Genomic DNA, 25,676 nt, shown 5'->3' with positions numbered 1-25,676 from the left:
ATTTTCGTTTATTTTCACACCACCGACATCAACTAGAACAATGCCAGTATCACCCTCACCTTCACCTCGCTCTGACCGACGCCATTGCCTACGTGCTTGTTCGCACGTATGTTGGCAAGGCCCACGCAGGATAATGTTCTTCTGCCTGTTTGGTTTGGCGAAGCCCACGCAGGATAATGTTCCTCTGCCTGTCTGGTGGGCGGTCGGCAGCGACGGCTGTCACGCCCCCAGGTACAATCAACGGCCTTGGTGCCTGATTTGGCCAATGACAGGGTGACGAGCGATTCTACGCACCAAAACCGTCCAGTGAGGCAGAGCTGGGACGGTGAAGGCGGCCCCTCCCCCCCGGATGAGGGTGTATTTGGTTGCGGAACGATCGGACAACAAGAAATCCTTCCTCCACAAGAACCGCAAGTGGGCTGCGCACCATTTCTCTGTCGGTGAACGAGAGAGTTTTTGAGATAGTTGATGACCATCGAGCAGGCAAGGTTGTGGTCAATGTGACGGGCAGGTTGAACGAGTGTGGAGTTATCAGCCCACGCTTTGACGTTCAACTCAAAGATTTGGAGAAGTGGCAAAGAAACCTCCTGCCTTCTCGATAGTTTGGGATACAGAGGAGAGTTTTGGTTGCCGGAAGAGCGCTGAGCGGAGCTCTGGATTCTATCATCGCAACTCGACGCTGAACTGGTTCGCCCTTGTCAGCTGAACCACACGAGGTGGACAGGTCCATTTCCGTGTGTGTGTGTGTGTGTGTGTGTGTGTGTGTGTGTGTGTGTGTGTGTGTGTGTGTGTGTGTGTGTGTGTGTGTGTGTGTGCGTGTGTGTGTGTGTGTGTGTGTGTCTGTGTCTGTCGGTGGGCCCGTCTGTAAGTCGGAATTGTTTAAGTGCTCTTTGCTGTACATACTTGCATCTCTATAGTCGGATAACTCTGCTTCTTGCGTGCTCCCCCCCCCCTTTTCTCCCCATTTAAATAAATACATTTGTTAAATGTATCAGTTTGTGCTGTGTTTATTCCATTGGCTTAGCATGGCACATGTTGGTGAATTACAAAGGCTGTTGCCACTGTAAAGGTACATTTGGACCGATAGGACTTCGGCAACCATCCGCTCGGGTTGCGCACGGGTTGGGCACGCGAATGGCTCGACTCGTACGAATGCCGTCGAGGGTCTGAAGACTCGGTAACTCGCCACGTGGAGCTCTTGGTATTTTGAAGATTGGCAAATAACCCTGTACCACATGGTGGAATTATTGACCATTCACGGTCCGGTAAGGGACCCGTACCCTCGGAGTTTTCCGAACGGTACGATCTAAATTCCGGATGTTCGGTAGAGTCGACCCTACTGCTGCACCTCACGGTCGTGCTCGCAGCCGATACCCGGCCCACAACAATATATCCAAATAGGGGGTTCTTTTTTTTCCAAACCGGGGGCAATATATCCAAATATGGGGCTAACCCTAACAACTTTTTGAGATATCCTGTTCAAGATAGTCAGGAGTGAAAACACAACCTCCGTCCACATTTGGTGGCAGAGGTAAAAACGCATCAAACAAGAGTGTGTTCATAGGAGGATAAAAACACTCCGATCAGGAACTTGGAGGTGTGATCTTCGATACACTTGCAGTAGTTACATCATGAATTGTTACTCGGTGAACTTAAGTCCATTTGAATCTCCCTGTTGGTATGTTTCAGGTTCCTCTGGATTGCAGTGTGTGGTCCAGATACACAGCAATGGAGAACATAAAGGAAAAGTTTGCAACAATGAGCCATCATGTGAAAGTTGCACCAAAACGGTGAGGGAAAAACACCTCTTCCATGAGGTGTTCGGTGGAGGTGGTATGAGGGGAGAGGTGGAGGAAGTGAAGTTTAAATGTATATCATGTCTGTTTTGTCATTTCTGTTCTTCATAATTGGAGATGACCTGTCTGTGTAAGATGGAGATTTCCATTTTGTGTTGGTATTGTATCATCTGGGAATGTGTAGCTATTAATCACCAAAAACCTCGCTGGATCGGCGATAAAGAGCACCCACAACTCTTTACTGGACTCCACTCACTCCGGTGGTGATGTTGAGTGCTGAGGGTCGAGGAAACCACCTGCAGAAACTCTTGAAGTGCTGAGATGGTCACAGACAGTAAATGGGTTCAAAGCTTTTCACAGAAACACCAAACAGTTTCGGAAGTTTTACAATCTTGATTCAGTGACCGGACATTATCCTGCTTTTCACAAAAGGGGTGAGGGCAACCGGTTAAAGAAGACATCTTCCATGAGGGGATGATTGTCGGAGGAGGAGGATTGGGGAGGAGAGTGGGTCAACGATTCAAGAGTGGAGGTGGTGTGGAATGGAGCACGATGTAACAATGGGAAACATTCTTGAAGGGCTGAAGAGAGGAGTACAAGAGAGTGGAGGGGTAATGGAATGGAGGTGACCGTTCAGCTTCAAATTGGGGACGGTAACCAGATATGGGATTCTGCAAGAAAACATGAGACCTGGCCAGGCAGGGGAGGATGGAAGGACAAGAGGACATGAACGAGGACAAAACTGAGATCCCACCAACCTGCCTGCGGTGGGAGAGAAGCACACCTTATGACTGGACGTTCTGTTGAGAGATAATTTGACTGATTTTAAGTCTTGACTTTGCTTGAACTTCTGAGCACATGTTGACCCAAAGCTGCCAATGGCTCGACAATCCAGCTTTGACCCCTGACTGGCGTACCTTTTGTTTCTCATCAAATTGTGTTAACTTTGTCCTTTGTTGACCTCATGCAGGGTGACTGTATTTCTCTAAATACAAAACTCCAAGATAAAGTGAATTTCCTCAAGTCCTCAATGAAAGAATAGTGGAAGACTGCACGAGAAGGTAATTTATTTATTTTCGGGATTATTAATTATATTTCTTTGATTTCTATCATAGAAGGTTTCACGACAAACGTATCTCACTCATACTCTGTTTATCTTTTCAGAACTGAGGGCTGAGTTTGAGCAAAATAAAGCAGCTTCACAAGAGTCTCATCAATTGGAAAAGCTTCCTCTGCAGGTACGAGTTTCACTCACATCAAACAGTGTGTTAACATAAAGATAACTAGAATGGCACTCAGAAGAGTGCATACCTCCACCAGACAGGACCGTTTACGTTCCATACACCACTGATAAGCCGCAATCTGCATCCGGACCTGAACCAAAAGCTAATTGGGTTGTTTTTCTCAGCTTCCCAACTCATCCATCAAGTATCGTCCGAATAACTTTTTGAAATATCACCCGATGTGTCATGTTTGACCCAATCACTCAATGTTGAAGAATCATTCAACAAAATTCTCAAATTCGGATCCAGATCTTCAGCAAAACCGAAAATAATCTTCCTTGTCACACAACCAGCCTGTCCACCAAGTTTTGTCCAAATCCATCAACTTTTTGAGATATTCTGTTCAAGATAGTTCGGAGTGAAAACAGAACCTCCGTCCATGTTTGGTGGCAGAGGTAAAACCACATCAAACAAAAGTGTGTTAATAGGAGGATAAAAACACTTCTATCAGGATCTTGGAGGTGTGTGATACACATAATGTTTATAATCGGTCTAACCTTGATCGATATACATATATATATATATATATATATATATATATATATATATATATATATATATATCTCTCTCTTTCTCTCTTTCTCTCTTTCTCTCTTTCTCTCTTTCTCTCTTTCTCTCTTTCTCTCTCTCTCTCTCTTTATTGTTTTCCACCGAATTCTTTCACAGACTAATTCCTCCTCATCTCATGAGCAGTTTTTGGAAAATGAGGTCAACAGTTTGCAGCTCGTCTTGGAAATGCGTACGGAGCAAATAAAGGATGTTGAGAAGGTGCAGCTCCTGCAGGAAGAGGTAAGTTACGTGACGATCACCCTTTTTACTTTCCACAGTGGAATCTTGTAATTTGGGACCAATTTGTAAGAAGGAATGTGAAAAATTCAGGGGATACGAGATTATTGACAATTCTTGAAACCTCCCTTTGATTAATTCATACCATGAAACCTTTCTTCAGCATTTGAGATGAATTCTTCGACAGATTTCAAGTGGAATTTCCCCTCCACCCCCACATTGTGTCCCCTTCTTCTTTCATTTTGTGTATTTATCAAAATTGTGAGGTTTCAGCAAGGAAACAAGCCGGTAACATCCACTGATTTTGGAGTTATTGGAACTTTCAAGTAAAGGGACAATTGAGCAGTTGCTGAGGATTGTTAGACAACTTATGTTAACCTTGTCCGCACTACAGAATGTGAATGATGATTTTCACTTGTCTTAGGTAAAGATGGATGAATGGATTGGTACACTCCAATCTGACACATTGACATTCTTAATGACAATTTCCTTATCAAAGGACATTGTGGAACCCTGTGATCCCTTAATCTGAAACCTATCATGGTACTCATCTGAAAAGGAACACAAGAGGCTGGACACCCAACCTTGTGGCCCAAACAGAGTGACAAGGACATTGATGAACCTGAATAAATTGACTGTGTGCTCTATATTTTTGGGTTCATAAGAGAGAAGACGGGTCTGCTGTGATGCAACTACACTTGAAGAGTTACCTGCAGATCATGCAGACCATGCAGGTGAGTTTTCAGCAGAGCTTTGACCCCTAACAGGTCCCATTCACACTTCTATGACCTCTTCAATAGTACGTTTTACCAAATTCGAGCTCCTGGGATCTCGAGCATCTTACGGACCTGGTCTCAGAAAAGAGAAACATGCTTTCTTGATCACTTGTGAGAATTTTGTCCATTTCAGCAGACTTGCACTCAACGTCTTTGTGACGTCATTGAGCAGAGTACATACACGTATTGTATGCACAATCTGCTCAATAATTCATCCCTCGTTGGTTGTTATCTCTATTCGTGGGTTTCAGAAGATGGGACAGAGTCCTCCCAGGTCTCAATGTCTCTGTGTGTGTGTGTGTGTGTGTGTGTGTGTGTGTGTGTGTGTGTGTGTGTGTGTGTGTGTGTGTGTGTGTGTGTGTGTGTGTGTGTGTGTGTGTGTGTGTGTGTGTGTGTGTGTGTGTGTGTACACAAGTTGTTCTCCATATTGTCCTCTGCCATGGATAGATGTATATCCAAAGTGAACCCTATTTTAAGCTCTCCTTGATATCGTCCTCATTGTGCGTTGTTCACCTGAGAAAATTGGTCCATGTGTTCGTATTTGGTCTGAAACGATCTTGTTCCTTTCAGATCTTCAGCTTTTCGATCGTTTTATTCAACTTTAATAAAGTGCAAGCAGTAAAATTGGCCGGTAATAATTAATTTGGTGTAATAACAGGGCAGGGCCCAGAACGCTACCTTGAGGAACTCCAGCCTGGACAGGAAGAGGGGATGAAAGAACTCCATTTAGGGCCACACGTTGACTGCGACAGGAGAGGAAGTCTGCGAGCAATGAGTGGAGAATGGAGATGGCCTTGGATACCATAGGAAGAGAGTTTGGTGAGCAGGGCAGGGTGCCAGACTGTGTCAAAAGCACGTGATATGTCCAGGGATACGGCTCGGATTTCCTTTCTGGCATTGAGGACCTCCATCCATTGTTGGGAGAGCAGAAGCAACATATCCAGGGTAGAGTGACCTGGTCTGAAACCAAATTGATGATCGGAAATCAAGCCATTGGAGAAGAGGAAGGATTTAATGTCTGAAGCGATGATGGATTCCATAACCTTGCTGATGATTGGGAGAAGGGTGATTGGTCTGTAGTTGCAGGGATATGTTGTTGCACCTTTTTATGCAGGGCAGTAATATTTGCTGATTTCCAAGCAGATGGCAGATGACCTTGAGCAAATGAGAGGGTGAATAGAACAGAGAGAGGGTGAGCAAGAGCAGAAGAGCAGGTTTTTAGGACACGTGGGCTGATGCCGTCTGGACCGGTTGCAGAATCTGAGTCAAGGTTTGACAGCAAGCTCTCCACCTTGTCAGGAGAAAAGGACACAGATTCAGGGACATTTGGGTGCGACTGGGTAAGGTGGGTCGAGAAAGCGATGGGTTTTGGACACAAGATTTAGCTGCAAACACCGAGTTTGGGCATTCAGCCTTTTTCACGTGCGGTATCAGCAGTGTGGCCATTTGAGGTAAGGGAGGGGATGGAGGGGGAACATACACCAGAAACAGATTTGATTAGATGCCACCAGGATTTTGAGGGGGGAGAGAGGTTTGAGAGTTCAGACGAGCTTAGAAAGATGTTGTTTTCTGGCTCTCCTGAGGGTAGATACACACTTGTTCCGAGCTTTATGGAAGGAACTGAGATTGCCCTCATTTGGGTTTGCTTTCCATGAGGCAAAGGAAAGTTGTTTCAGGACAACTGCCTCACCACAAGCTTCAGTAAACCTAGGGCGGGAGGAAGGGTAGAACAACTGAAGACGAGAGAGGATAAATCTGTGCATGAGGGAGAGCAAGTTTCTTTGAAAGAATTCCCAGGATGAGTTGATGTTGGAGAAAGTAGCGATAGGAGACCAGTCTATAAGTTTGATGGTTGCTTGGAGACCCTGCCAGTCGGCTTGAGTGAAATGCCAGACTCGACGGCAGTGAGGTGGTTCTCTGATAATAGCCAGAGAGATGTCCACTTTGACAAGGACGTGGTCAGAAGAACCGATTGGTGTGGAGGAAGAGCAGCAGATATTGTCAGGGAAATTTGTCAAAATCAGATCCAGAAGAGATGGAGTACCATTGTTGAGATCCGGATCGGGAAGTTGACAGATTGAGTCAGTCCCAATGAGTTGCAGAAAGCTTTTGCTGAGGTGCCATGACAGGTGAGAGAGGTACCCACACCTCGCCAACTGACATGATGACAATTGAAGTCGCCACATATGAGGAAGAGAGAGTTTGGATGAGAAGATAGAAGTTGGTCCATGTTTTCGGATAGTGAGGTGTAGATTGAGTCATCACTGTTAGCTGGATGGTACAAAATAAAAACATGAGGTGGGAGTGGAGGGTAAGCCGTAGCCATCGGTATTCCTGGGGGTGTGGGGGAGTGAGTGCAGTGCATGGAGAGTGAGGAATAGAGTCTTTGATGAAGAGAGCAACTCCTCAGGTCTGTCATACTGGAGGAGGGAGTAACCAGGAAGAGATACTTGAGAGTCAGACACGTCTTGGGGGAGAAAAGTTTCTGTTCGGCAGATTATGTCTGGTTTGTCAGTGGCAACCTGTATGGAAAGATCTGAAAGGTTTGAGTAAAGGCCCTGGATATTTGAGGTCCACACTGTTAATGAAGAGGGAGAGGAGGAGGCTTTGGGTGCAGAGGGTGGGAGGGGAGGGGGAGGGTAGGACAAGGGATGAGGGGGGAGGTGAGGGTTGTTGAAAGAGTGTGGGGGATTGCAGAATAGCTCAGAGAGGGGGCCAGTTGAGGAGGAGAAAAGGCTCTGTGGTGCTGGGGGAGAGGGGGCACAAGAGAGGGGGAAGAAGGCAGTTGAGGATTTGAGGAGGTGGAGTGAAGAGATGGAGGTGAGAGGGCAGTGGAAGGAGGAAGCTTTGTGGTTGAGAGGGGGGGCAACTTTGAGAAGGATGAGTGAGGGGGGGTGAATGGTGGGAGAAAGGTGAGGGGGAGTTTTGAGAGAGGTGAGAGGGAGGCTTGGAGGGAGAAGAGTGTGATGGTTGCTTTGAGAGTGAGGGGTGAGAGGGGTGAGTTGGCACTGAAATTGGAAGAAAAGAATGGTTGATGGAAAGCGAAAATCCATGGCAAACTGGGTTTTTAAAAAAAAAAGTTTTAGGTCAGAGGTGCGATTAAACACGTTTCTTGATGGATGCAATGAAGGCGAATTGAGAGAATGGAGAGAAGAAACGCTGTAACAGTTGGATTTTTTGGGCAAGGTATGAAGGAGAGGTCGAATTGAGAGCAGTCTGTTTAAATAGTCGAAGAGTAGTGCATTATGATACAGTAAAGTGTACCACATGTGTGAAAGAGGAAGATGAAGCATTATAAGAGATTATTTTTTATTATTATTATTGTTATTATTGTTTGAGAGAGTTATCAGATTCAGTCATGGAAGTGCTGTAGAAAAAATCGTGAGGTGAATGGTGAAATTGGATCGATAAACGCAGGGGGTCTAAACAGATCACGTGGTTATGGGAGAAGTACTTGGCTCTGGAAGGTGTATCGTCAAAAGTGAAATTATTTGTTTTAAATAATAAAATTAATTGCTTCACATTTGGAAAAGGGAAGGTTGAAGTAAAATCGTGGAAGTGTGTGGTGAATTTGGACGGTAAATGCAGTGTGAAGCTGCTGGGTCGATGAAAAGTACCAGAGAGAGAGAGACAGAGAGAGACAGAGAGAGAGACAGAGAGAGAGAATGAAAGAGAGAGAGAGAGAGAGAGAGAGAGAGAGAGAGAGAGAGACAGAGAGAGAGAGAGAAAGAAAAAGAGAGAGAGAGAATGAGAGGGAGAGAGAGAGAATGAGAGAGAGAGAGAGAAGGAGAGAGAGAGAGAGAATGAGAGAGAGAGAGAGAGAGAGAGAGAGAGAGAGAGAGAGAGAGAGAGAGAGAGAGAGAGAGAGAGAGAGAGAGAGAGAGAGAGAGAGAGAGAGAGAGAGAGAGAGAGAGAATGAGAGAGAGAGAGAGAATGAGAGAGAGAGAGAGAATGAGAGAGAGAGAGTGAATGAGAGAGAGAGAGTGAATGAGAGAGAGAGAGTGAGAGAGAGAGAGAGAGAGAGAGAGAAGAAAAAACGAGAGAAAACACGAGAGAAAACATGGCGCTGATACGGATCATTCGTGTTTACAATGTAATGATCTGTTTGTGTTCTCAACGCTTCTTCATGATCCTCTTCTTCTTCACCATCATGAAGAGTCTTGAAGGTCTCGGTCTCCCTCTCCAACATTAAACAATCATGGTAATCTCCGCTGTGCTCTCCTGTCCACCCACGATTCGAACTCTTCAATCCAAGCCCGACATCGCACACTCACCACACTCACGTGACCCGTCGTATCGAACGACTTTTTGTCTCGAATAACAGATAAATTGGACCCTCCAAACGCCATCTTGACGGAGCACACTCGGTCGACTTTAATCCTTGTCACCAATATCACCTCGTCGAGCCAAGGAACCACAGAAACCAGCGAGAGTACGGACAACACACGATGACTCGCACTGCTGGTTTGATCAGCCATCTTTGAACCTCCTTCCGGTTGTTGTTGATCGTCTTCCTTTTCCTTCACCCTCTTCTTCTTTATTTTCTTCTTCTTCTTCATTTCATTCGCCCACTTCTTCTTCTTCATCATTACCTCACTCTCTTCTTCTTCTGTTGTTGTTGTTGTACAGCATCGTGACAGTACAACGGAGTGACATGTATTCGAAACTATCCAAACACAATACAAACCATTATCATGACAGTAAACTGTTCATACCTGGTGGAGGTGTGTGCTCTACCGAGTTCCGTTCTAGTTTCAAAGTGTCCCTCCTCCCTCCGACGCCCATTGAGACCGTGACATGCACTGAATGTGTTTGTTTTATGTGGTGTTGGGTGCAGCGCAGCACTGATGGACCGAATGACCTCCTACTCCGTCAACGTCCCTCGTTTTCGTGATTCCATCTATGACGTCATAAAAAGTTATTGTTCGGTTTACTCACAAGTGTTTGCATCATTTTCTGCGAGCACCGGACCTGAACACACGTACTCTGTGAGACTCGGAGCGTCCTCGTCGAGAAAATTTGAAGAAAAGAAGGAAATCAAAACGCCGTTCTTCACATCGAAACGCGCTCCTTCGCTTAAGAAGAAGAACCAGAACCATAAGGACACGATGAATCGTGTTGGACGATTTTTTCAGCGCTTGTGCTGCTGCACATTGTCAGTTGGGGATTCCGTGGAGGTGGAATCGATCCCTGAAGTGGACAAGACAAGACCGCAGAACCACAACCATAAGGACACGATGAGTCGTATTGGACGATTTCTTCAGTGCTTGTTCTGCTTCACTGTGTCAGTTGAGGACTCCATGGAGGTCGAATCGACCCCTGAAGTGGACAAGACAAGACCGCAGAACCACAACCATAAGGACATGATGAGTCGTGTTGGACAATTTCTTCAGTGCTTGTTCTGCTTCACTGTGTCAGTTGAGGATTCCGTGGAGGTCGAATCGACCCCTGAAGTGGACAACACAAGACCGCAGAACCACAACCATAAGGACACGATGAGTCGTGTTGGACAACTTCTTCAGTGCTTGTTCTGCTTCACTGTGTCAGTTGAGGACTCCATGGAGGTCGAAACGACCCTGAAGTGGACAAGACAAGACCGCAGAACCACAACCATAAGGACACGAGTCATATTGGACAATTTCTTCAGTGCTTGTTCTGCTTCACTGTGTCAGTTGAGGACTCCATGGAGGTCGAAACGACCCTGAAGTGGACAAGACAAGACCGCAGAACCACAACCATAAGGACACGATGAGTCGTGTTGGACGATTTCTTCAGTGCTTGTTCTGCTTCACTGTGTCAGTTGAGGACTCCATGGAGGTCGAAACGACCCTGAAGTGGACAAGACAAGACCGCAGAACCACAACTATAAGGACACGATGAGTCATGTTGGACAATTTCTTCAGTGCTTGTTCTGCTTCACTGTGTCAGTTGAGGACTCCATGGAGGTCGAATCGACCCCTGAAGTGGACAAGACAAGACCGCAGAACCACAACCATAAGGACACGATGAGTCGTGTTGGACGATTTCTTCAGTGCTTGTTCTGCTTCACTGTGTCAGTTGAGAAATCCATGGAGGTCGAAACGACCCCTGAAGTGGACAAGACAAGACCGCAGAACCACAACCATAAGGACACGATGAGTCGTGTTGGACAATTTCTTCAGTGCTTGTTCTGCCTCACTGTGTCAGTTGAGGACTCCATGGAGGTCGAATAGACCCCTGAAGTGGACAAGACAAGACCGCAGAACCACAACTATAAGGATACGATGAGTCGTGTTGGACAATTTCTTCAGTGCTTGTTCTGCTTCACTGTGTCAGTTGAGGACTCCATGGAGGTCGAAACGACCCCTGAAGTGGACAAGACAAGACCGCAGAACCACAACCATAAGGACACGATGAGTCATGTTGGACAATTTCTTCAGTGCTTGTTCTGCTTCACTGTGTCAGTTGAGGACTCCATGGAGGTCGAATCGACCCCTGAAGTGGACAAGACAAGACCGCAGAACCACAACCATAAGGACACGATGAGTCATGTTGGACAATTTCTTCAGTGCTTGTTCTGCTTCACTGTGTCAGTTGAGGTCTCCATGGAGGTCGAATCGACCCCTGAAGTGGACAAGACAAGACCGCAGAACCACAACCATAAGGACACGATGAGTCGTGTTGGACGATTTCTTCAGTGCTTGTTCTGCTTCACTGTGTCAGTTGAGAAATCCGTGGAGGTCGAAACGACCCCTGAAGTGGACAAGACAAGACCGCAGACCACAACCATAAGGACACGATGAGTCGTGTTGGACAATTTCTTCAGTGCTTGTTCTGCTTCACTGTGTCAGTTGAGGACTCCATGGAGGTCGAATAGACCCCTGAAGTGGACAAGATAAGACCGCAGAACCACAACCATAAGGACACGATGAGTCGTGTTGGACAATTTCTGCAGTGCTTGTTCTGCTTCACTGTGTCAGTTGAGGACTCCATGGAGGTCGAATCGACCCCTGAAGTGGACAAGACAAGACCGCAGAACCACAACCATAAGGACACGATGAGTCGTGTTGGACGATTTCTTCAGTGCTTGTTCTGCTTCACTGTGTCAGTTGAGGACTCCATGGAGGTCGAAACGACCCCTGAAGTGGACAAGACAAGACCGCAGAACCACAGCCATAAGGACACGATGAGTCAGGTTGGACGACTTCTTCAGTGCTTGTTCTGCTTCACTGTGTCAGTTGAGGACTCCATGGAGGTCGAAACGACCCCTGAAGTGGACAAGACAAGACCGCAGAACCACAACCATAAGGACACGATGAGTCGTGTTGGACAATTTCTTCAGTGCTTGTTCTGCTTCACTGTGTCAGTTGAGGACTCCATGGAGGTCGAATCGACCCCTGAAGTGGACAAGACAAGACCGCAGAACCACAACCATAAGGACACGATGAGTCGTGTTGGACAATTTCTTCAGTGCTTGTTCTGCTTCACTGTGTCAGTTGAGGACTCCATGGAGGTCGAATCGACCCCTGAAGTGGACAAGACAAGACTGCAGAACCACAACCATAAGGACACGATGAGTCGTGTTGGACGATTTCTTCAGTGCTTGTTCTGCTTCACTGTGTCAGTTGAGGACTCCATGGAGGTCGAAACGACCCCTGAAGTGGACAAGACAAGACCGCAGTACCACAACCATAAGGACACGATGAGTCGTGTTGGACAACTTCTTCAGTGCTTGTTCTGCTTCACTGTGTCAGGTGAGGACTCCATGGAGGTCGAATCGACCCCTGAAGTGGACAAGACAAGACCGCAGAACCACAACCATAAGGACACGAGTCGTATTGGACAATTTCTTCAGTGCTTGTTCTGCTTCACTGTGTCAGTTGAGGACGCCATGGAGGTCGAATCGACCCCTGAAGTGGACAAGACAAGACTGCAGAACCACAACCATAAGGACACGATGAGTCGTGTTGGACAACTTCTTCAGTGCTTGTTCTGCTTCACTGTGTCAGTTGAGGACTCCATGGAGGTCGAATCGACCCCTGAAGTGGACAAGACAAGACCGCAGAACCACAACCATAAGGACACGAGTCGTATTGGACAATTTCTTCAGTGCTTGTTCTGCTTCACTGTGTCAGTTGAGGACTCCATGGAGGTCGAATCGACCCCTGAAGTGGACAAGACAAGACCGCAGAACCACAACCATAAGGACATGATGAGTCGTGTTGGACAATTTCTTCAGTGCTTGTTCTGCTTCACTGTGTCAGTTGAGGATTCCGTGGAGGTCGAATCGACCCCTGAAGTGGACAACACAAGACCGCAGAACCACAACCATAAGGACACGATGAGTCGTGTTGGACAACTTCTTCAGTGCTTGTTCTGCTTCACTGTGTCAGTTGAGGACTCCATGGAGGTCGAAACGACCCTGAAGTGGACAAGACAAGACCGCAGAACCACAACCATAAGGACACGATGAGTCGTGTTGGACGATTTCTTCAGTGCTTGTTCTGCTTCACTGTGTCAGTTGAGGACTCCATGGAGGTCGAAACGACCCTGAAGTGGACAAGACAAGACCGCAGAACCACAACCATAAGGACACGATGAGTCGCGTTGGACAATTTCTTCAGTGCTTGTTCTGCTTCACTGTGTCAGTTGAGGATTCGGTGGAGGTCGAATCGACTCCTGAAGGATGACGATGGCAGAAACGCCGCTGCAGGTATTGCTTGTCGTGAAAGGTCGATCGTTGAAGGTGAGTTTTGAACTCGACCTAGTACACCTGTATTGTATTAACTTGACCTTGTGCACCTGTATTATATTAACTCGACCTTGAACACCTGTATTATATTAACTCGAACGAGTACACCTGTATTATATTAACTCGACCTTGTACACCTGTATTGCATTACCTCGACCTAGTACACCTGTATTGTATTAACTCGACCTTGTACACCTGTCTTGTATTAACTCGACCTTGTACACCTCTATTGTATTACCTCGACCTCGTACACCTGTATTGTATTAACTCGACCTTGTACACCAGTATTGTATTAACTCGACCTTGTACACCTGTATTGTATTAACTCGACCTTGTACACCTGTATTGTATTAACTCGACCTTTCACACCTGTATTGTATTAACTCGACCGAGTGCACCTGTATTATATTTACTCGACCTTATACACCTGTATTGTATTAACTCGACCTTTCACACCTGTATTATATTAATTCGACCTTGCACACCTGTATTGTATTAACTCGACCGAGTACACCTGCATTATATTTACTCGACCTTGTACACCTGTATTATATTAACTCGACCTTGTACACCTGTATTGTATAAGACGTATATTTTGGAAGCACCTTGTGTTCCGATCTCCTGAAACTTTGCTCCTTTTATCTCTGTTTTCAACGTTCAATGGTTTCTTAAATTAACCAGAATCGGAATTTTTCGTTTTTTAACCTTTCACTTCACCTGGTCATTTACATCATCGATGTTCGACTCGAACCACCACTGGACGTCAACTCGAACCCCGTGAAGAACCAAGCAGCTTCCACAGAATGAGGATGACACGAGGTGGTTTGCCTTTGCCTTCTTCGTGATTGTCGGAGCAGGAATTAGTGATTTGTTCAGAATGCCGGTGATAACTTCAGCAATAACTTCCGTGGGATCTTTCATGTCCATAAACTAATGCTAGCAGACAGGACACCCGGCTTAACATCCGTCGATCAGACGACACACTTTGTGATGCAACACGCGACCTGCGAAGCACCAATCCGGCAGTTTACAGTTTAGAAGGGAATCAAACCCAGCCCCCATTCGACAGCACAAAGGTAAATGCACTAAATCTGCATCATCCTGTGGGGGTGGTGATCAGATACAGGAAAGTATTGATCTTTGTATCGATTGGGCAAAAGGTTGGCAGATGTAATTTAACCTGAGCAAGTGTAAGGTGTTGGGGATGGGAAAGAACAATGAAAATAGAGATTACAAGTCTGGAGACGGCGATGGTTCACGAGCAATGTACACGGTTCGCCTTTTTATTTTTTGACCTTCGAGGGGACTCCACGGGCAAACTGGCGGGAATCGGAAAAAACGTAAATGATGAAAGTTGTAGTACTCGAAGAGCATACCAACTTTCATTCGAAACAGTTGAAAACCCTGGGAGCTCGATGCCCAATTTATTGATTTTTTTTGACCTTTTCTAAGTTTGTGACCTTGTGACCTTGAGACGAAAATGAAAAATCGAGCTCCGTGGGGATATGCAGGTGCCATTGGGCTAACCAAATACCAAAACCCCTGCCAGATTCGACAAACCCCCTCGGAGAAGATGTAACTTGAAACCAGCTACCCCCTAAACACACATGTTTTTTGGGCGTGGCTCCACCCATAATGGGCGCACCACGCCCATTATCAGGAAAACACAACGATATCATGATATAAACCTCCTACCCAAATTTCATCAGGATCGGATCAAAACCCACGGAGCTATGCCCGGGACAGACAGACAGACAGACATACACACTAATAACGAATATAGTGGTCACTTACTGACTCGTGAACCAAAAATAATCCATCTCATGTGCACAAATATTGTTACGAATCTGGAAGCCATGAGCACTCAACATACAGGTCCTGTAGCTCAGTTATTTTGATAAGTAAATGTGGATAGATAGCTCACCTTTCCCTTGTTTAATGGGTAATTGAATGTACATGCGCTGCGAAGTTATTTTGATCGTCAGGATTTTCGTTTATTTTCACACCACCGACATCAACTAGAACAATGCCAGTATCACCCTCACCTTCACCTCGCTCTGACCGACGCCATTGCCTACGTGCTTGTTCGCACGTATGTTGGCAAGGCCCACGCAGGATAATGTTCTTCTGCCTGTTTGGTTTGGCGAAGCCCACGCAGGATAATGTTCCTCTGCCTGTCTGGTGGGCGGTCGGCAGCGACGGCTGTCACGCCCCCAGGTACAATCAACGGCCTTGGTGCCTGTTTTGGCCAATGACAGGGTGACGAGCGATTCTACGCACCAAAACCGTCCAGTGAGGCAGAGCTGGGACGGTGAAGGCGGCCCTTACCCCCCGGATGAGGGTGTATTTGGTTGCGGAACGATCGGACAACAAGAAATCCTTCCGCCACAAGAACCGCAAGTGGGCTGCGCACCATTTCTCTGTCGGTGAACGAGAGAGTTTTTGAGATAGTTGATGACCATCGAGCAGGCAAGGTTGTGGTCAATGTGACGGGCAGGTTGAACGAGTGTGGAGTTATCAGCCCACGCTTTGACGTTCAACTCAAAGATTTGGAGAAGTGGCAAAGAAACCTCCTGCCTTCTCGATAGTTTGGGATACAGAGGAGAGTTTTGGTTGCTGGAAGAGCGCTGAGCGGAGCTCTGGATTATATCATCGCAACTCGACGCTGAACTGGTTCGCCCTTGTCAGCTGAACCACACGAGGTGGACAGGTCCGTGTGTGTGTGTGTGTGTGTGTGTGTGTGTGTGTGTGTGTGTGTGTGTGTGTGTGTGTGTGTGTGTGTGTGTGTGTGTGTGTGTGTGTGTGTGTGTGTGTGTGTGTGTCTGTGTCTGTCGGTGGGCCCGTCTGTAAGTAGGAATTGTTTAAGTGCTCTTTGCTGTACATACTTGCATCTCTATAGTCGGATAACTCTGCTTCTTGCGTGCTCCCCCCCCTTTTCTCCCCATTTAAATAAATACATTTGTTAAATGTATCAGTTTGTGCTGTGTTTATTCCATTGGCTTAGCATGGCACATGTTGGTGAATTACAAAGGCTGTTGCCACTGTAAAGGTACATTTGGACCGATAGGACTTCGGCAACCATCCGCTCGGGTTGCGCACGGGTTGGGCACGCGAATGGCTCGACTCGTACGAATGCCGTCGAGGGTCTGAAGACTCGGTAACTCGCCACGTGGAGCTCTTGGTATTTTGAAGATTGGCAAATAACCCTGTACCACATGGTGGAATTATTGACCATTCACGGTCCGGTAAGGGACCCGTACCCTCGGAGTTTTCCGAACGGTACGATCTAAATTCCGGATGTTCGGTAGAGTCGACCCTACTGCTGCACCTCACGGTCGTGCTCGCAGCCGATACCCGGCCCACAACAATATATCCAAATAGGGGTTCTTTTTTTTCCAAACCGGGGGCAATATATCCAAATATGGGGCTAACCCTAACAACTTTTTGAGATATCCTGTTCAAGATAGTCAGGAGTGAAAACACAACCTCCGTCCACATTTGGTGGCAGAGGTAAAAACGCATCAAACAAGAGTGTGTTCATAGGAGGATAAAAACACTCCGATCAGGAACTTGGAGGTGTGATCTTCGATACACTTGCAGTAGTTACATCATGAATTGTTACTCGGTGAACTTAAGTCCATTTGAATCTCCCTGTTGGTATGTTTCAGGTTCCTCTGGATTGCCAGTGTGTGGTCCAGATACACAGCAATGGAGAACATAAAGGAAAAGTTTGCAACAATGAGCCATCATGTGAAAGTTGCACCAAAACGGTGAGGGAAAAACACCTCTTCCATGAGGTGTTCGGTGGAGGTGGTATGAGGGGAGAGGTGGAGGAAGTGAAGTTTAAATGTATATCATGTCTGTTTTGTCATTTCTGTTCTTCATAATTGGAGATGACCTGTCTGTGTAAGATGGAGATTTCCATTTTGTGTTGGTATTGTATCATCTGGGAATGTGTAGCTATTAATCACCAAAAACCTCGCTGGATCGGCGATAAAGAGCACCCACAACTCTTTACTGGACTCCACTCACTCCGGTGGTGATGTTGAGTGCTGAGGGTCGAGGAAACCACCTGCAGAAACTCTTGAAGTGCTGAGATGGTCACAGACAGTAAATGGGTTCAAAGCTTTTCACAGAAACACCAAACAGTTTCGGAAGTTTTACAATCTTGATTCAGTGACTGGACATTATCCTGCTTTTCACAAAAGGGGTGAGGGCAACCGGTTAAAGAAGACATCTTCCATGAGGGGATGATTGTCGGAGGAGGAGGATTGGGGAGGAGAGTGGGTCAACGATTCAAGAGTGGAGGTGGTGTGGAATGGAGCACGATGTAACAATGGGAAACATTCTTGAAGGGCTGAAGAGAGGAGTACAAGAGAGTGGAGGGGTAATGGAATGGAGGTGACCGTTCAGCTTCAAATTGGGGACGGTAACCAGATATGGGATTCTGCAAGAAAACATGAGACCTGGCCAGGCAGGGGAGGATGGAAGGACAAGAGGACATGAACGAGGACAAAACTGAGATCCCACTAACCTGCCTGCGGTGGGAGAGAAGCACACCTTATGACTGGACGTTCTGTTGAGAGATAATTTGACTGATTTTAAGTCTTGACTTTGCTTGAACTTCTGAGCACATGTTGACCCAAAGCTGCCAATGGCTCGACAATCCAGCTTTGACCCCTGACTGGCGTACCTTTTGTTTCTCATCAAATTGTGTTAACTTTGTCCTTTGTTGACCTCATGCAGGGTGACTGTATTTCTCTAAATACAAAACTCCAAGATAAAGTGAATTTCCTCAAGTCCTCAATGAAGGAATAGTGGAAGACTGCACGAGAAGGTAATTTATTTATTTTCGGGATTATTAATTATATTTCTTTGATTTCTATCATAGAAGGTTTCACGACAAACGTATCTCACTCATACTCTGTTTATCTTTTCAGAACTGAGGGCTGAGTTTGAGCAAAATAAAGCAGCTTCACAAGAGTCTCATCAATTGGAAAAGCTTCCTCTGCAGGTACGAGTTTCACTCACATCAAACAGTGTGTTAACATAAAGATAACTAGAATGGCACTCAGAAGAGTGCATACCTCCACCAGACAGGACCGTTTACGTTCCATACACCACTGATAAGCCGCAATCTGCATCCGGACCTGAACCAAAAGCTAATTGGGTTGTTTTTCTCAGCTTCCCAACTCATCCATCAAGTATCGTCCGAATAACTTTTTGAAATATCACCCGATGTGTCATGTTTGACCCAATCACTCAATGTTGAAGAATCATTCAACAAAATTCTCAAATTCGGATCCAGATCTTCAGCAAAACCGAAAATAATCTTCCTTGTCACACAACCAGCCTGTCCACCAAGTTTTGTCCAAATCCATCAACTTTTTGAGATATTCTGTTCAAGATAGTTCGGAGTGAAAACAGAACCTCCGTCCACGTTTGGTGGCAGAGGTAAAACCACATCAAACAAAAGTGTGTTAATAGGAGGATAAAAACACTTCTATCAGGATCTTGGAGGTGTGTGATACACATAATGTTTATAATCGGTCTAACCTTGATCGATATACATATATATATATATATATATATATATATATATATATATATATATATATATATATATATCTCTCTCTTTCTCTCTTTCTCTCTTTCTCTCTTTCTCTCTTTCTCTCTTTCTCTCTCTCTCTCTCTTTATTGTTTTCCACCGAATTCTTTCACAGACTAATTCCTCCTCATCTCATGAGCAGTTTTTGGAAAATGAGGTCAACAGTTTGCAGCTCGTCTTGGAAATGCGTACGGAGCAAATAAAGGATGTTGAGAAGGTGCAGCTCCTGCAGGAAGAGGTAAGTTACGTGACGATCACCCTTTTTACTTTCCACAGTGGAATCTTGTAATTTGGGACCAATTTGTAAGAAGGAATGTGAAAAATTCAGGGATACGAGATTATTGACAATTCTTGAAACCTCCCTTTGATTAATTCATACCATGAAACCTTTCTTCAGCATTTGAGATGAATTCTTCGACAGATTTCAAGTGGAATTTCCCTCCACCCCCACATTGTGTCCCCTTCTTCTTTCATTTTGTGTATTTATCAAAATTGTGAGGTTTCAGCAAGGAAACAAGCCGGTAACATCCACTGATTTTGGAGTTATTGGAACTTTCAAGTAAAGGGACAATTGAGCAGTTGCTGAGGATTGTTAGACAACTTATGTTAACCTTGTCCGCACTACAGAATGTGAATGATGATTTTCACTTGTCTTAGGTAAAGATGGATGAATGGATTGGTACACTCCAATCTGACACATTGACATTCTTAATGACAATTTCCTTATCAAAGGACATTGTGGAACCCTGTGATCCCTTAATCTGAAACCTATCATGGTACTCATCTGAAAAGGAACACAAGAGGCTGGACACCCAACCTTGTGGCCCAAACAGAGTGACAAGGACATTGATGAACCTGAATAAATTGACTGTGTGCTCTATATTTTTGGGTTCATAAGAGAGAAGACGGGTCTGCTGTGATGCAACTACACTTGAAGAGTTACCTGCAGATCATGCAGACCATGCAGGTGAGTTTTCAGCAGAGCTTTGACCCCTAACAGGTCCCATTCACACTTCTATGACCTCTTCAATAGTACGTTTTACCAAATTCGAGCTCCTGGGATCTCGAGCATCTTACGGACCTGGTCTCAGAAAAGAGAAACATGCTTTCTTGATCACTTGTGAGAATTTTGTCCATTTCAGCAGACTTGCACTCAACGTCTTTGTGACGTCATTGAGCAGAGTACATACACGTATTGTATGCACAATCTGCTCAATAATTCATCCCTCGTTGGTTGTTATCTCTATTCGTGGGTTTCAGAAGATGGGACAGAGTCCTCCCAGGTCTCAATGTCTCCGTGTGTGTGTGTGTGTGTGTGTGTGTGTGTGTGTGTGTGTGTGTGTGTGTGTGTGTGTGTGTGTGTGTGTGTGTGTGTGTGTGTGTGTGTGTGTGTGTGTGTGTGTGTGTGTGTGTGTGTGTGTGTGTGTGTGTGTGTGTGTGTGTGTGTGTGTGTGTGTGTGTGTGTGTGTGTGTGTGTGTACACAAGTTGTTCTCCATATTGTCCTCTGCCATGGATAGATGTATATCCAAAGTGAACCCTATTTTAAGCTCTCCTTGATATCGTCCTCATTGTGCGTTGTTCACCTGAGAAAATTGGTCCATGTGTTCGTATTTGGTCTGAAACGATCTTGTTCCTTTCAGATCTTCAGCTTTTCGATCGTTTTATTCAACTTTAATAAAGTGCAAGCAGTAAAATTGGCCGGTAATAATTAATTTGGTGTAATAACAGGGCAGGACCCAGAACGCTACCTTGAGGAACTCCAGCCTGGACAGGAAGAGGGGATGAAAGAACTCCATTTCGGGCCACACGTTGACTGCGACAGGAGAGGAAGTCTGCGAGCAATGAGTGGAGAATGGAGATGGCCTTGGATACCATAGGAAGAGAGTTTGGTGAGCAGGGCAGGGTGCCAGACTGTGTCAAAAGCACGTGATATGTCCAGGGATACGGCTCGGATTTCCTTTCTGGCATTGAGGACCTCCATCCATTGTTGGGAGAGCAGAAGCAACATATCCAGGGTAGAGTGACCTGGTCTGAAACCAAATTGATGATCGGAAATCAAGCCATTGGAGAAGAGGAAGGATTTAATGTCTGAAGCGATGATGGATTCCATAACCTTGCTGATGATTGGGAGAAGGGTGATTGGTCTGTAGTTGCAGGGATATGTTGTTGCACCTTTTTATGCAGGGCAGTAATATTTGCTGATTTCCAAGCAGATGGCAGATGACCTTGAGCAAATGAGAGGGTGAATAGAACAGAGAGAGGGTGAGCAAGAGCAGAAGAGCAGGTTTTTAGGACACGTGGGCTGATGCCGTCTGGACCGGTTGCAGAATCTGAGTCAAGGTTTGACAGCAAGCTCTCCACCTTGTCAGGAGAAAAGGACACAGATTCAGGGACATTTGGGTGCGACTGGGTAAGGTGGGTCGAGAAAGCGATGGGTTTTGGACACAAGATTTAGCTGCAAACACCGAGTTTGGGCATTCAGCCTTTTTCACGTGCGGTATCAGCAGTGCGGCCATTTGAGGTAAGGGAGGGGATGGAGGGGGAACATACACCAGAAACAGATTTGATTAGATGCCACCAGGATTTTGAGGGGGGAGAGAGGTTTGAGAGTTCAGACGAGCTTAGAAAGATGTTGTTTTCTGGCTCTCCTGAGGGTAGATACACACTTGTTCCGAGCTTTATGGAAGGAACTGAGATTGCCCTCATTTGGGTTTGCTTTCCATGAGGCAAAGGAAAGTTGTTTCAGGACAACTGCCTCACCACAAGCTTCAGTAAACCAAGGGCGGGAGGAAGGGTAGAACAACTGAAGACGAGAGAGGATAAATCTGTGCATGAGGGAGAGCAAGTTTCTTTGAAAGAATTCCCAGGATGAGTTGATGTTGGAGAAAGTAGCGATAGGAGACCAGTCTATAAGTTTGATGGTTGCTTGGAGACCCTGCCAGTCGGCTTGAGTGAAATGCCAGACTCGACGGCAGTGAGGTGGTTCTCTGATAATAGCCAGAGAGATGTCCACTTTGACAAGGATGTGGTCAGAAGAACCGATTGGAGTGGAGGAAGAGCAGCAGATATTGTCAGGGAAATTTGTCAAAATCAGATCCAGAAGAGATGGAGTACCATTGTTGAGATCCGGATCGGGAAGTTGACAGATTGAGTCAGTCCCAATGAGTCGCAGAAAGCTTTTGCTGAGGTGCCATGACAGGTGAGAGAGGTACCCACACCTCGCCAACTGGCATGATGACAATTGAAGTCGCCACATTTGAGGAAGAGAGAGTTTGGATGAGAAGATAGAAGTTGGTCCATGTTTTCGGATAGTGAGGTGTAGATTGAGTCATCACTGTTAGCTGGATGGTACAAAATAAAAACATGAGGTGGGAGTGGAGGGTAAGCCGTAGCCATCGGTATTCCTGGGGGTGTGGGGGAGTGAGTGCAGTGCATGGAGAGTGAGGAATAGAGTCTTTGATGAAGAGAGCAACTCCTCAGGTCTGTCATACTGGAGGAGGGAGTAACCAGGAAGAGATACTTGAGAGTCAGACACGTCTTGGGGGAGAAAAGTTTCTGTTCGGCAGATTATGTCTGGTTTGTCAGTGGCAACCTGTATGGAAAGATCTGAAAGGTTTGAGTAAAGGCCCTGGATATTTGAGGTCCACACTGTTAATGAAGAGGGAGAGGAGGAGGCTTTGGGTGCAGAGGGTAGGAGGGGAGGGGGAGGGTAGGACAAGGGATGAGGGGGAGGTGAGGGTTGTTGAAAGAGTGGGGGGGATTGCAGAATAGCTCGGAGAGGGGGCCAGTTGAGGAGGAGAAAAGGCTCTGTGGTGCTGGGGGAGAGGGGGCACAAGAGAGGGGGAAGAAGGCAGTTGAGGATTTGAGGAGGTGGAGTGAAGAGATGGAGGTGAGAGGGCAGTGGAAGGAGGAAGCTTTGTGGTTGAGAGGGGGGCAACTTTGAGAAGGATGAGTGAGGGGGTGAATGGTGGGAGAAAGGTGAGGGGGAGTTTTTGAGAGAGGTGAGAGGGAGGCTTGGGAGGGAGAAGAGTGTGATGGTTGCTTTGAGAGGGAGTGGTGAGAGGGGTGAGTTGGCACTGAAATTGGAAGAAAATAATGGTTGATGGAAAGCGAACATTCATAGCAAACTGGGTTTTTAAAAAAAAAAGTTTTAGGTCAGAGGTGCGATTAAACACGTTTCTTGATGGATGCAATGAAGGCGAATTGAGAGAATGGAGAGAAGAAACGCTGTAACAGTTGGATTTTTTGGGCAAGGTATGAAGGAGAGGTCGAATTGAGAGCAGTCTGTTTAAATAGTCGAAGAGTAGTGCATTATGATACAGTAAAGTGTACCACATGTGTGAAAGAGGAAGATGAAGCATTATAAGAGATTATTTTTTATTATTATTATTGTTATTATTGTTTGAGAGAGTTATCAGATTCAGTCATGGAAGTGCCGTAGAAAAAATTGTGAGGTGAATGGTGAAATTGGATCGATAAACGCAGGGGGTCTAAACAGATCACGTGGTTATGGGAGAAGTACTTGGCTCTGGAAGGTGTATCGTCAAAAGTGAAATTATTTGTTTTAAATAATAAAATTAATTGCTTCACATTTGGAAAAGGGAAGGTTGAAGTAAAATCGTGGAAGTGTGTGGTGAATTTGGACGGTAAATGCAGTGTGAAGCTGCTGGGTCGATGAAAAGTACCAGAGAGAGAGAGAGAGAGAGAGAGAGAGAGAGAGAGAGAGAGAGAGAGAGAGAGAGAGAGAGAGAGAGAGAGAGAATGAAAGAGAGAGAGAGAGAAAGAGAGAGAGAGAATGAAAGAGAGAGAGAGAGAATGAGAGAGAGAGAGAGAATGAGAGAGAGAGAGAGAGAATGAGAGAGAGAGAGAGAGAGAGAGAGAGAGAGAGAGAGAGAGAGAGAGAGAGAGAGAGAGAGAGAGAGAGAGAGAGTGAATGAGAGAGAGAGAGTGAATGAGAGAGAGAGAGAGAATGAGAGAGAGAGAGAGAATGAGAGAGAGAGAGAGAATGAGAGAGAGAGAGTGAATGAGAGAGAGAGAGTGAATGAGAGAGAGAGAGTGAGAGAGAGAGAGAGAGAGAGAGAGAGAGAAGAAAAAACGAGAGAAAACACGAGAGAAAACATGGCGCTGATACGGATCATTCGTGTTTACAATGTAATGATCTGTTTGTGTTCTCAACGCTTCTTCATGATCCTCTTCTTCTTCACCATCATGAAGAGTCTTGAAGGTCTCGGTCTCCCTCTCCAACATTAAACAATCATGGTAATCTCCGCTGTGCTCTCCTGTCCACCCACGATTCGAACTCTTCAATCCAAGCCCGACATCGCACACTCACCACACTCACGTGACCCGTCGTATCGAACGGCTATTTTGTCTCGAATAACAGATAAATTGGACCCTCCAAACGCCATCTTGATGGAGCACACTCGGTCGACTTTAATCCTTGTCACCAATATCACCTCGTCGAGCCAAGGAACCACAGAAACCAGCGAGAGTACGGACAACACACGATGACTCGCACTGCTGGTTTGATCAGCCATCTTAGAACCTCCTTCCGGTTGTTGTTGATCGTCTTCCTTTTCCTTCACCCTCTTCTTCTTTATTTTCTTCTTCTTCTTCATTTCATTCGCCCACTTCTTCTTCTTCATCATTACCTCACTCTCTTCTTCTTCTGTTGTTGTTGTTGTACAGCATCGTGACAGTACAACGGAGTGACATGTATTCGAAACTATCCAAACACAATACAAACCATTATCATGACAGTAAACTGTTCATACCTGGTGGAGGTGTGTGCTCTACCGAGTTCCGTTCTAGTTTCAAAGTGTCCCTCCTCCCTCCGACGCCCATTGAGACCGTGACATGCACTGAATGTGTTTGTTTTATGTGGTGTTGGGTGCAGCGCAGCACTGATGGACCGAATGACCTCCTACTCCGTCAACGTCCCTCGTTTTCGTGATTCCATCTATGACGTCATAAAAAGTTATTGTTCGGTTTACTCACAAGTGTTTGCATCATTTTCTGCGAGCACCGGACCTGAACACACGTACTCTGTGAGACTCGGAGCGTCCTCGTCGAGAACATTTGAAGAAAAGAAGGAAATCAAAACGCCGTTCTTCACATCGAAACGCGCTCCTTCGCTTAAGAAGAAGAACCAGAACCATAAGGACACGATGAATCGTGTTGGACGATTTTTTCAGCGCTTGTGCTGCTGCACATTGTCAGTTGGGGATTCCGTGGAGGTGGAATCGATCCCTGAAGTGGACAAGACAAGACCGCAGAACCACAACCATAAGGACACGATGAGTCGTATTGGACGATTTCTTCAGTGCTTGTTCTGCTTCACTGTGTCAGTTGAGGACTCTATGGAGGTCGAATCGACCCCTGAAGTGGACAAGACAAGACCGCAGAACCACAACCATAAGGACACGATGAGTCGTGTTGGACGATTTCTTCAGTGCTTGTTCTGCTTCACTGTGTCAGTTGAGGACTCCATGGAGGTCGAAACGACCCCTGAATTGGACAAGACAAGACCGCAGAACCACAACCATAAGGACACGATGAGTCGTGTTGGACAATTTCTTCAGTGCTTGTTCTGCTTCACTGTGTCAGTTGAGGACTCCATGGAGGTCGAAACGACCCCTGAAGTGGACAAGACAAGACCGCAGAACCACAACCATAAGGACACGATGAGTCGTGTT

At 45.9% G+C, this 25,676-nt stretch overlaps 1 long non-coding RNA gene across 1 annotated transcript in view; it reads left to right on the top strand.

Moving 5' to 3' along the window:
• Nucleotides 1-19,213, top strand: part of LOC147007366 (uncharacterized) — a 31,170-nt gene extending 11,957 nt beyond the window's left edge. The window contains exons 4-11 of the long non-coding RNA XR_015054228.1: nucleotides 1,690-1,790; nucleotides 2,767-2,857; nucleotides 2,961-3,034; nucleotides 3,746-3,868; nucleotides 17,041-17,142; nucleotides 18,119-18,209; nucleotides 18,313-18,386; nucleotides 19,096-19,213. This is a non-coding gene — a long non-coding RNA (uncharacterized LOC147007366). The remainder of the gene's footprint in view (nucleotides 1-1,689; nucleotides 1,791-2,766; nucleotides 2,858-2,960; nucleotides 3,035-3,745; nucleotides 3,869-17,040; nucleotides 17,143-18,118; nucleotides 18,210-18,312; nucleotides 18,387-19,095) is intronic.
• The last annotated feature ends 6,463 nt before the right edge of the window (nucleotides 19,214-25,676 follow it).

This window comes from Eptatretus burgeri, unplaced genomic scaffold (assembly GCF_056783735.1).
Source record: "Eptatretus burgeri isolate ZD-2024b unplaced genomic scaffold, Ebu_testis_v1 Ebu_testis_scaffold_252, whole genome shotgun sequence".
Taxonomy (NCBI): Eukaryota; Metazoa; Chordata; class Myxini; order Myxiniformes; family Myxinidae; genus Eptatretus; species Eptatretus burgeri.
This window is presented reverse-complemented; position numbering and strand designations above follow the sequence as displayed.